This window comes from Cricetulus griseus, chromosome X (genome assembly GCF_003668045.3).
Source record: "Cricetulus griseus strain 17A/GY chromosome X, alternate assembly CriGri-PICRH-1.0, whole genome shotgun sequence".
Classification (NCBI taxonomy): Eukaryota; Metazoa; Chordata; class Mammalia; order Rodentia; family Cricetidae; genus Cricetulus; species Cricetulus griseus.
The window spans coordinates 58204484-58215624 of record NC_048604.1 but is presented as its reverse complement, the minus strand read 5'-3'; positions in this window follow the sequence as shown (position 1 = coordinate 58215624).

Here is an 11141-nt window from a genome sequence, read left to right as displayed (position 1 = left end):
ATATATTTTATTACATTATTACATATCAAAATGAACATTGGTAGGATACAGCAGGTATTCCGTCTGTAGCATACATACATACTGGGTCACACAATTTAGTTTAGGAAATTCTCTATTATTATTTTCAAATTGTGCAAAACCTGTAAAATGCAGACATATTTGCAAAATTCTTTACCCTTTTTATTTGACCATGAGATCATATACCACAAAACCCTTTTTCTTCTTGATGTTATTTTATAAATGACACAATAAGAAAGCAAAGGGACCTATTTGTAAATCCTGTCAGTAAAAAGAAACTATGGTAAAAACAGAAAATAGGATCTTACTGCTTGAAGAAATCATAGCCACTTGTAAAATATCTTTCGAAAATTCATTGTGAAGAATTGCATATGGAAATTATAGAATATTTCAAAGATAAAAACATTAACTGACTCTAATCTTTTATAGATTAGAAACATTGAGGTAGTAAGAAAAAGTCACAACATTAGGAATTTCCAAAATGGTTATAATTTACACAGAAGTTCTACACTGGAGTTAAATATTCATAAAATCACTCTAAAAGATGACTTACAACTAGAAAAAGCCAATATGTTCATTTGAAAAAAAAAGACTAATTGAAGTCTAATTTGTCACCTTGGGACTTTTATACTATTAACATTTTTGACAAGGGCCATTCCAATTCGTTCTTTCAGTATAAAAGATGATTAGGGAAATTTTGCTTCCATATCATGTGGGCATCTTTATTCAGCACAGGTTTTCAATAGTAAAAGATGTGAAAAAATGACTTTATTTCTTTATCTGTTTCAATCTCTTTATCTGTTTCCTTTGATGATGAAATAACTACTTAGTCTGCCATCTTATAATTATCTTTAATTTATTTCACTGGGACAGGGCCTTGTTACATAGTTCTGGCTGGCTTAGAACTTCTAATCCTTGTACCTCAACTTCATAAATTCTGGTTTGATAGCTATGTGCTAATATGCTTGGCTGCATGATGAACTCTCATAATAAACTATTAAAATTGGATGTAATGAAAAATTCATTGCACATGGATTATTGTCTCCATTTCCCTGCTTGCACATGAATTATTTTTATTTATTTCTTTATTTCACATTCGGACTGCAGTTTCCCCTCCCTCCCCTAATCTCAGTCCATCACCTACCCCACCTCTGCCTATCCTATCCAGTGCCCCTCCATTTTTTTCAGAAAAGGATGATTTTTTTCTAGTCTCATGCATTTTTTTCTTCAAATTTCATGATGTTATTGTTTTTAGCAGCTGAGCAACACTCCATTGTATAAGTGTACAACATTTTCTTTGTCCATTCTTAGGTTGAGGGACATCTAGGTTGTTTTCAAGTTCTGGCAATTATAAATAAAACTGCTATGAAAATAGTTGAGCAAGTGTACTTGCTATGATTGATCATCCCTGGGTATATGCCCAGGAGTGGTATATCTGGGTCTTGAGGTAGATTGATTCCCAATTTTCTGAGAGACTTCCATATTGATCTCCAAATTGGCAGTACAAATTTGCACTCTCACTAACAAGGGATGAGTGTTCCTCTTGCTAGACATCCTTGCCAGGAGTTGCTGCCACTTGTGTTTTTGATCTTAGCAATTCTGACATGTATAGGATGGAATCTCAGAATCCTTTTGATTTGAATTTGCCTGATAGCTAAGGGTGTTGCACATTTCTTTTTATTTTAAATTTCTATTCATTTTACATACTAATTACAGTTCCTCCTCCCACTCCTCCCCACCTGGCATATCCCTCCGCTGTCCACACATCCATTCCTCAGAAAGGGCAAGGCCTCCCATAGGGAGTCAACAATCCTGGAACATCAAGTTGAGGCAGGCCCAAGCACCTCGATCTTGCATCCAGGCTGAGCAAGGCATGATACCATATTGAATGGGCTCCAAGATGTTAGCACATCCAAAAGGAATAGATCCTGGTCCTACTGTCAGGGTTCCCAAAAACAGAACAAGCCACACAACTGTCCCTCAGATGCAGAGGGCCTAGTTCATCCCACGTGGGCTACCCAGCTGTTGATCTAGAGCCCATTAGGTCCCACAAGCTCAGGTAAGCTGTCTCTGTGGGTTTCTCTGTCATGATCCTGACCCCCATTATTCTTACGTTCCTTCCTCCCTCTCTTCCACTGGATTCCAAGAGCTCAGCCCAGTGATTGAATGTGAATCTCTGCATCTGCTTCCATTAGTCACTGGTTGAAAGTTCTATGGCGACAGATGACAATTAGGGCAGTCACCAATCTGATTACAGGAAAAGGCCAGTTAAGGCACACTCTCCACTATTGCTAGGAGTCTTAGCTGGACTCAGCCCTGTAGATTCCTGGGAATTTCCTTAGCACCAGGTTTCTCCCCAACCCCACAATGGCTCTGTTCATCAAGTTATCTCTTTCATTGCTCTCCCTCTACATCCCTCCATGCAACTAGACCATTCCATTCCCTTATGCGCTCATCCCCCATTCCTTCCCCCCATAGTGCTCTCACACCCAGGCCCCAGGGTACAAAGGAGATATCTATTCCCCCTTCCTAGGGTGATCCTTGTCTCTCTTTTAGGGTCTTCCTTGTTACCTATCTTCTCTAGGACTAGGTAACACTGCTTTACATCTAGTATCCATTTATGAGTGAATACATGCCATATTTGTCTTTCTGGATCTGGGTTACCTCACTCAGGATAATTTTTTTTCAAATTCCATCCATTTGCCTGCAGATTTCATGATGTCATTGTTTTTGCAGCTGAGTAATACTACATTGTGTAAATGTACCAGATTTCATTTATCCACTTTTTGAATGAGGGGCATCCAGGTTGTTTTCAGATTCTGGCCATTATGAATAATGCTGCTGTGAACATAGTTGAGCAAGTGCCCTTGTAGTATGATTGAGTATCCTTTGGTTATATACCCAAGAGAGGCATTGCTGGGTCTTGAGGTAGATTGATTTCCAATTATCAGAGAAGCACACATACTGATTTCCAAAGTGGCTGTAAAAGTTTGCACTCCCTCCAGCAGTGAAGGAGTGTTCCCCTTACTTCATGTGCTCTCCAACATAAGCAGTCATCAGTATTCTTGATTTTAGCCATTCTGACTGCTGCAAGATGGTATCTCAGTATTGTTTGATCTTCATTTCCCTGATGCCTAAGGAGGTCGAGCAATTTCTTTCTTTTTTTTCATCCTTTGTATTTGAATTAAAAGCAAGATTGTTTTACATGTCAATCCCAGTTCCCTCTCCCTCCCTGCCTCCCCTACCACCACCCCCCTAACTAAAACCCTACCTATCACATATACTTTCTGCTCTCCAGGGAGGGTGAGGCCTTCCATAGGGGGCCATCAGAATCTATTATATCCTTTGGGATGGGTCCTAGGCCCACCCTTGTGTGTCTTGGCTCAGGGAGTATCCCTCTATGTGGACTGGGTTGAGCAATTTCTTAAATATCTTTTGGCCCTTTGAGAGTCTTTTACTTTGAATTCTGATCAGTACCCAAGTGTTTAATTGAATTATTTGGTATTTTGATGTCTAGTTTCTTGAGTTCTTTGTATATTTTGGAGATCAGCCCTCTGTCAGATATGAGATTGGTAAAGATCTTTTTCCATTCTGTAGGCTCCTGTTTTGTCTTATTTACCATGTCCTTTGACTTACAGAGACTCAGCGTCTGTGCTACTGGTGTTATATTTGGGAAGTGGTCTCCTGTGCCAATATGTTCAATGCTACTTCCCGCTTTCTCTCCTATCAGGTTCAGTATTGCAGTCTTTGATCCACTTGTACTTGAGTTTTGTTCATGGAAATAGATATGTATCTATTCACATTCTTCTACATGTTGACATCCAGTTATGCCACCACCATTTTGGCTTCTTTGTCAAAAATCAGGTGGTCATAGGTGTGCGGATTAATGTCAGAGTCTTTGATTTGATTCCATTGGTCCATGAGTCTGTTTTATACCAATACCAGCTGTTTTTACTACTATAGCTCTATAGTAGAGATTGAAGTCAGGTATGGTGATGCCTCCAAAATTTTGTTCATTCTACAGGATTGTTTTAGCTATCCTGGGTTTTTGTTTTGTTTTGTTTTGTTTTTCCATATGAAATTGAGTATTTTCTTTTTTCTCCATTTTTTAAATTTAAATTAGAAACAAGATTGTTTTACATGTTAATCCAGTTCCCTCTCCCTCCCCTCCTCCCCTGAACCCCCTAACATGCTACCTTGAGGTATGTGAAGAATTGTGTTGGGATTCTGATTGGGATTGCATTGAATCTCTAGATTGCTTATGGTAGAATGACCTTTTTTACTATGTTAATCTTACCTATCAAAGAGTGTGGGAAATCTTTCCATTTTCTAATACTTTCTTCAATTTGTTTCTTTAGAGACTTAAAGTTCTTTTCATACAGGTCTTTCACTTATTTGGTTAGCTACCCCAAGATATTTTATATTATTTGTGGCTATTGTAAAGAGTGATGTTTCTCTAATTTCTTTATCTGACAATTTATCATTTGTATATAGGAAGGTTACTATTTTTTTTTTACTTAATCTTGTATCCCACATTACTGAAGATGTTTATCAGCTGTAGGAGTTCCCTGGTAGAATTTTTAAGGTCAATTATGTATAATATCTTATCATCTGAAAATAGCAAACATTTGACTTCTTCCTTTCCTATTTTTAACCCCTTTCATCTTTTGTTGCCTTATTGTTCTTGCTAGAGCTTCTAGTACTATACTGAATAGATATGGAGAGAGTGGGCAGCCATGTGTAAACAATGTTTTATTGAAATATCTTTGAGTTTCTCTCCATTTAATTTGATTTTGGCTGTTAGCATGCTGTATATTGCCTTTATTATGTTTAGGCATGTTCCTTGTATCCCTGATCTCCCCAAGACTCTTAGCATGAATGGACATTTAAATTTTGAAGGCTCTTTTAGGATCTAATGAGATGATCATGTGGTCTCTTTTCTTTCAGTTTGTTTATATGGTGGATTACATTGACAGATTTTAGTATGTTGAACCATCCCTGCATCTCTAGGATGAAGTCTCCTTGATCATGGGGATAGTTTTTTATGAGTTCTGAGATTTGGCTTGCCAATGTTTTATTGAGTATTTTGGCATCAATGTTTATGAGGGTGATTGGTCCATAATTCTCTTTACTTGTTGCATATTTGTGTGGTTTGAGTATCAGGGTAACTGTAGCCTCATAAAAAAAAGTTTGGCAGTGTTCCTTCTGTTTCTATTATGTGTACCAATTTTCGGAGTATTGATTAGCTCTTCTTTGAAATTCTGGTAGAATTTTGCACTGAAACTATCTGGCCCTGGGCTTTTGGTTTTTTTTTTTTTTTTTTTTTTTTTTTTGGTTGGGAGACTTTTAATGACTGCACCTATTTCCTTAGGGGTTATCTGTCTATTTAAACTGTTTATCTGGCCATGATTTAATTTTTGTATGCAGTACTAATAAGTAAAATTGTTCATTTTTATTTTTAAATTTTATGAAGTATAGGTTTTTGAAGTATGACTTGATTCTCTAGATTTCCTCAGTGTCTGTTTTCATGCCCCCCTTTTAATTTCTGACTTTGTCGATTTGGATATTCTGTCTCTGCCTTTTGGTTAATTTGGATAAGGGTTCTTCTATATTGTTGATTTTCTCCAAGAACCAACTCTTTGTTTTATTCATTCTTTGGTTGCTATTGATTCCACCTTCAATTTGGTTATCTCCTGGTGTTTACTCCTGTTGGGTGAGTTTGCTTCTTTTTGTTCTAGAGCTTTCAGGTGTACTGTGTGAGATTTATCCAATTTCTTTATGTAGGAACTTAGTGCTATGAACTTTTCACTTAGCATTGCTTTTGGAGTGTCCCATAAATTTTGGTATTTTATGTATTCATTTTCATTGAATTCTAGGAAGTCTTTAATTTTATTATTTCTTCCTTGCCCCAGTGGTAATTCAGTTGAGTTAGTTTCCATGAGATTGTAGGCTTTCTGTAATTTGTGTTGTTGTTGTATTCTCACATTAAGTCATGGTTGTCCAACAAGATAGAGGAAGTCGTTCCAATTTTTTGTATCTGTTGTGATTTGCTTTGTTACCAAGTATGTGGTCAATTTTAGAGAAGGTTCCATGAGGTCCTGAGAAAAAGATATGTGCTTTTTTGTTTAGGTGAAATATTCTATAGATTTCTGCTAAGCCCTTTTGAGTTATGATGCATGTTAATTCCCTTATTTCTCAGTAAGTTTTCTGTTTGATCAGTCCATTGGTGAGAGTATGGTGTTGAAATCTCCCACTATTAGTTTGTGGGATTTTATGTGCAGTATAAGCTTTAATAGTGTTTATTTTACATGTGTGTGCCCTTGTATTTGGGGCATAAATGTTCAGAATTGAGACTTCATCTTGATGGATTTTTCCTATGATGAATATGAAATGTCCACCATCTCTTGATTAATTTTAGTTTGAAGTCTACTTTGCTAGATATTAAGGTAGCTAAACCAGCTTGCTTCTTAAGTCCATTTGTTTGGAAAGTCTTTCCCAACTGTTTACTTTGAGTTAATGTCTGTCTTTGAAGTTGTGGTATATTTTTTGTATGTACCATAAGGAAGGCTTATGTTTTCATATCCATTCTTTTAGGCTGTGTCTTTTTAGAAGTGAATTGAGTCCATTAATATTAAGTGATATTAATGACCAACGATTGTTATTTCCTGTTATTTTTTGATGGTAGTGTGTTTGTGTTTCCCTTCTTTAGGATTTGCTGGTATGGGATTATCCACTGTGATTTCGTGGGTGAAGCTAACTTTCTTGGGTTGGAATTTTTCTTGTAGTACCTTCTGTAGTGCTGGATTTGTGGGTAGGTATTTAAATGTGGCTTGGACATGGAATATCTTGTTTTCTTCGTTTATGGTGATTGAAAGTTTTTCTGGGTATAATAGTCTGGGCTGGCATCCACAGTCTTTTACTGTCTGTGTAATATCTGTCAATGACCTTCTGGATTTCAGAGTCTTCCTTAAGATGTCACGTGTTATTTTGATGCCTTTGTATGTTACTTGGACTTTTCCCTTTGCAGCTATTAATATCCTTTCTTTATTCTGTATGTTCAGTGTTTTGATTATTATACAGCAAGTGGACTTTTTTTTTGGTCCAGTCTACTTGGTGTTCTGTAAGCATCTTGCATTTCTTTGACATGTATTTCTTTAGTTTGGCAATGTTTTCTTCTATGATTTGGTTGAATATATTGTCTGCGTCTTTTATATGATCTTCTTCTTGTTCTTCTTGTTCTCCTCCTCCTCCTCCTCCTCCTCCTCCTCCTCCTCCTCCTCCTCCTCCTCCTCCTCCTCCTCCTTGTCCTTCTATCTTTATTATTCTTAGGTTTGGTCTTTTCATGGTGTCCCAGATTTCATGGAAATTTTGTGTTAGGACTTTGTTGGCTTTAATGTATTTTATAATAAATCTATTTCTTCTATCATAAATTCATTGCCTGAGATTCTCTATTCCATTTCTTAAATTCTGCTTTATGCTTGCATCTTTTGTTCAAGTTCATTTACTAAGATTTTCCATGTCCAGAATTCCCTCATTTTGTGTTTCTTCATTGCCTCTATTTCAAGTCCTGAACTGTTTCCTTCTCCTGTTTGATTGTTTTTATTCTTGGATTTCATTGCTTTCTTCCAATGTTTTATCTTTTCCTCCATTTCTTTAAAGGAATTTTTCATTTCCTCTTTAAGGGTCTCTGTCATCTATATACAGTTATTTCTAAGGTCAATTTCTTCTGCTTCATCTGAGTGAGTTGGGAAGCTCAGGTCTTGCTGTTAGAACCTTAGTCTCTGGTGGTGCAATATTGCTCTTTATGTTATTGAATGTAATCTTGCACTCCTGACATGTCTTCCTCCAATCAGTGCAGGTGGTACCTGTGCCTCCACAGGCTGCTTATGCATCAGGGGATGGTTGGATTTGTGGAGCTGAGTGGGACTTGTGGGAGACAGAGATGATGGAGCAGCCTGTCTTAGTAAGTATTACTTGCTTATCAGCTAGTGTGGCTACAATGGGTAGGTGGAGGGGCATGGGATATGCCCTGAGACCTAGAGCCTAGAGATGGGGCTGTCCACCCAGAGACCAGTCTCTTACCTCTTCCTCCAATTGGTACAGACAGTGCCTTTCTTTGCCTTGGAAGCAGTTAATACTACAGGGGATAGTTGTTGAGGGCATGGGCATGATGGGTTCCTTGGGTTTGTGGGGTGGAGTGAGGGCTTGAACATTACAGGGTTCCATGAGAGGCAGGGTTGGTGAATCAACCTGTTGACAGGAGTCTTACCTGCTGACCAGCAAGTGGGGCTACAATGGGTCTGAACATTTCTTTAAGTGTGTCTTGGCCATTTGAGGTTTTTGGCTGAGAATTCTCTGTTTACAACTGTGCCTCATTTTTAAATTAGATTATTTGTTTTTGTTTTTGTGATATCTAGTTTCTGGAGTTCTTTATATATTTTTGAAATTAGACCTTGGTCAGATGTGGGGTTAGTAAAGATCTTTTCCATTGTGTAGGCTGACATTTTGTACTATTGATCGTGTCCCTTGCCTTATAGAAGTGTTTCAGTTTCATGAGGTTCCATTCATTAAATGTCAATCTTAGTGTCTGGCTATTGGTGTACAATTCAGAAAGTTGTTTCCTGTGCTAATTCAATCAAGGATATTTACCACTTTCTCTTCCATTAGGGTCAGTGAAACTGGATTTATATTATGATTTTTATCCATATGAACATGAGTTTATTGCAGGGTGATAGCTATGTGTCTACTTACATTCTTCTACATGCAAACAACCACTTAGACCACCACCATTTGTATAAGAGGTTTTCTTATTTCCATTGTATAATTTTGGCCTCTTTGTCCAAAGTCAGTGTCCATGGGCATATAGATTTACATCTGGGTCTTTGATTCGAATACATTGAATCAAATAAGCCTGTTTTTATACAAATACCATGGGGTTTATTACTGTAGCTCTGTAGTAGATCTTGAAATACACGGATGATGATACCTCTGGAAGTTCTTTTATGGTACAGCATTGTTTGAGCTGTCATGGGCCTTTTTGCTTTTTCATATGAAGTTGAGAATTATGCTTTCAAGGTCTGTGAAGAATTGTGCTAGGATTTTAATGGGGATTGCATTAAATTTGTATATTTCTTTTGGTAAGATGGCCATTTTCACTGTGTTAAACCTACTGATCCATAGGCATGGAAGATCTTTCCATATTGTGATACCTTCTCTAATTTCTCTCTTCAAAGACTTTAAATTTTTGTCATATAGTTCTTTCACATGCTTTGTAGACTTACACCAAAGAACTTATATAATTTGAGGCTTTTTTGAAGAGTGTTGATTCCCTGTTTTCTTTCTGAGCCCATTTATCATTTCAATATAGGAGAATTCCAGATTTTTAGTTAATCTTGTGTCTCACCATGGGACTAACGGTGTTTTTCAGTTATAGAAGTTCCCTGGTAGAGTTTTGGGAGTTACTTATGTATACTATCATATCATCTGAGAATAATGATAATTTGAATTCTTCCTTTCCAATTTGTATCCTCTTGATTTCCTTTAGTTGTATCATTGCTGTAGCTAGAATTCAAGTGCTATATGGAGTAGGTATGGAGAAAGTGGGCAACCTTGTCTCTTTCCTGATTTTAATGGAATTGCTTGGGGTTTCTTCCATTCAATTTGATGTTGGCTTTTGACTTGCTGTATATTTCTTTTATTATGTTTAGTTATGTTCTTATTTCTTGTATCCCTAATCTCTGCAAGATTTTTATCATGGACTGTTGAATTTTGTCAAAGGATTTTCAGGACCTAATGAGATGATTATGTGGTGTTTTATTTTTTGTTTGTTTGTTTATAGGGTGAATTGCATTGACAGACTCTTATATGTTGAACCATCCCTGCATCTCTTGGATGAAGCCTCCTTGATCATGGTGGACGATCTTTCTGATGTGTTTTCAGTTTCAGTTTGCCAGTATTTTATTGAGTTTTATACATCAATGTTCATGAGAGAAATTGGCCTGTATTTATTCTTGTTGGTTGATTCTTTGTGTGGTTTGGGTATCAGGCTGACTGTGGCATCACAGAAAGAATTTGGCAATGTTCCTTCTGTTTCTATTTTGTGTAATAGTTTGAATAATACTATTATTAGTTGTTCTTTGAAATTTTGGTAGAATTTGATGTAAAATCGTTTTCTATCGGGGCTTTTTAGAGGGGGTGGGAAGTTTTTAATGACTGCTACAATTATCTTAGGGGTGATTGGTCTATTTCAATTGTCTATCTGATATTTATTAAACTTTGGTAAGTGGTATCTATCAAGAAATTTGTCCATTTCTTTTAGATTTTTTCAATATTGTGGAGTACAGGTTTTTCAAGTATGACTTAACAATTCTCTGGATTTCCTTGGTTTCTGTTCTTATGTTGTCCTTTTGTTTCTGATTTTGTTAAATTGGATGTTCTCTCTCTGCTTTTATTGTTAGTTTGACTAAAGGTTTATATATTGTATTAATTTTCTGGAAGAACAAACTCTTTGTATTCTTTTTGTTACTATTTTATTGATTTTAGCCCTCAGTTTGATTATTTCCTACCTTTTACTCTTCTTGGGTGAGTTTGCTTCTTTTTGTTCTAGATCTTTCATATGTGCTCTTAAATCTCTAGCTAAGAGCTCTCTAAATTCTTTCTGAAGGCAATTAGTGCAAAGAACTTTCCTCTTAGCACCACTTTCATTGTGTCCCATATGTTTGAGTATATAGTTTTCAGTGACTTCTAGAGCAAGTTTTTAACTTCATTCTATATTTCTTCTTTGATCCAGTGGGAACTCAGTAGAGAATTGTACAGTTTCCATTAGTTTATAGACTTTTAGTTGTTTCTGTAGATGAAATTCAACTTTACTCCATTGTGGTCTGATAAGATACAGGAGGTAATTTTGTTTTTGGTATCTGTTGAGACTTGGTTTGTGGCCAAGTATGTGGTCAGTTTTAGAGAGTGAAGTTCCATGAGGATCTGAGCAGAAGGTATATTCTTTTGTGTTTGAGTAAAAATCTTCTATAGATGTTAGTTAGGTCTAATTGAGTCATAGCATCTGTTAGTTCTGTTATTTCTTTGTTTAGTTTGTCTTGATGACATGTCCATTGGTGAGAATGGGG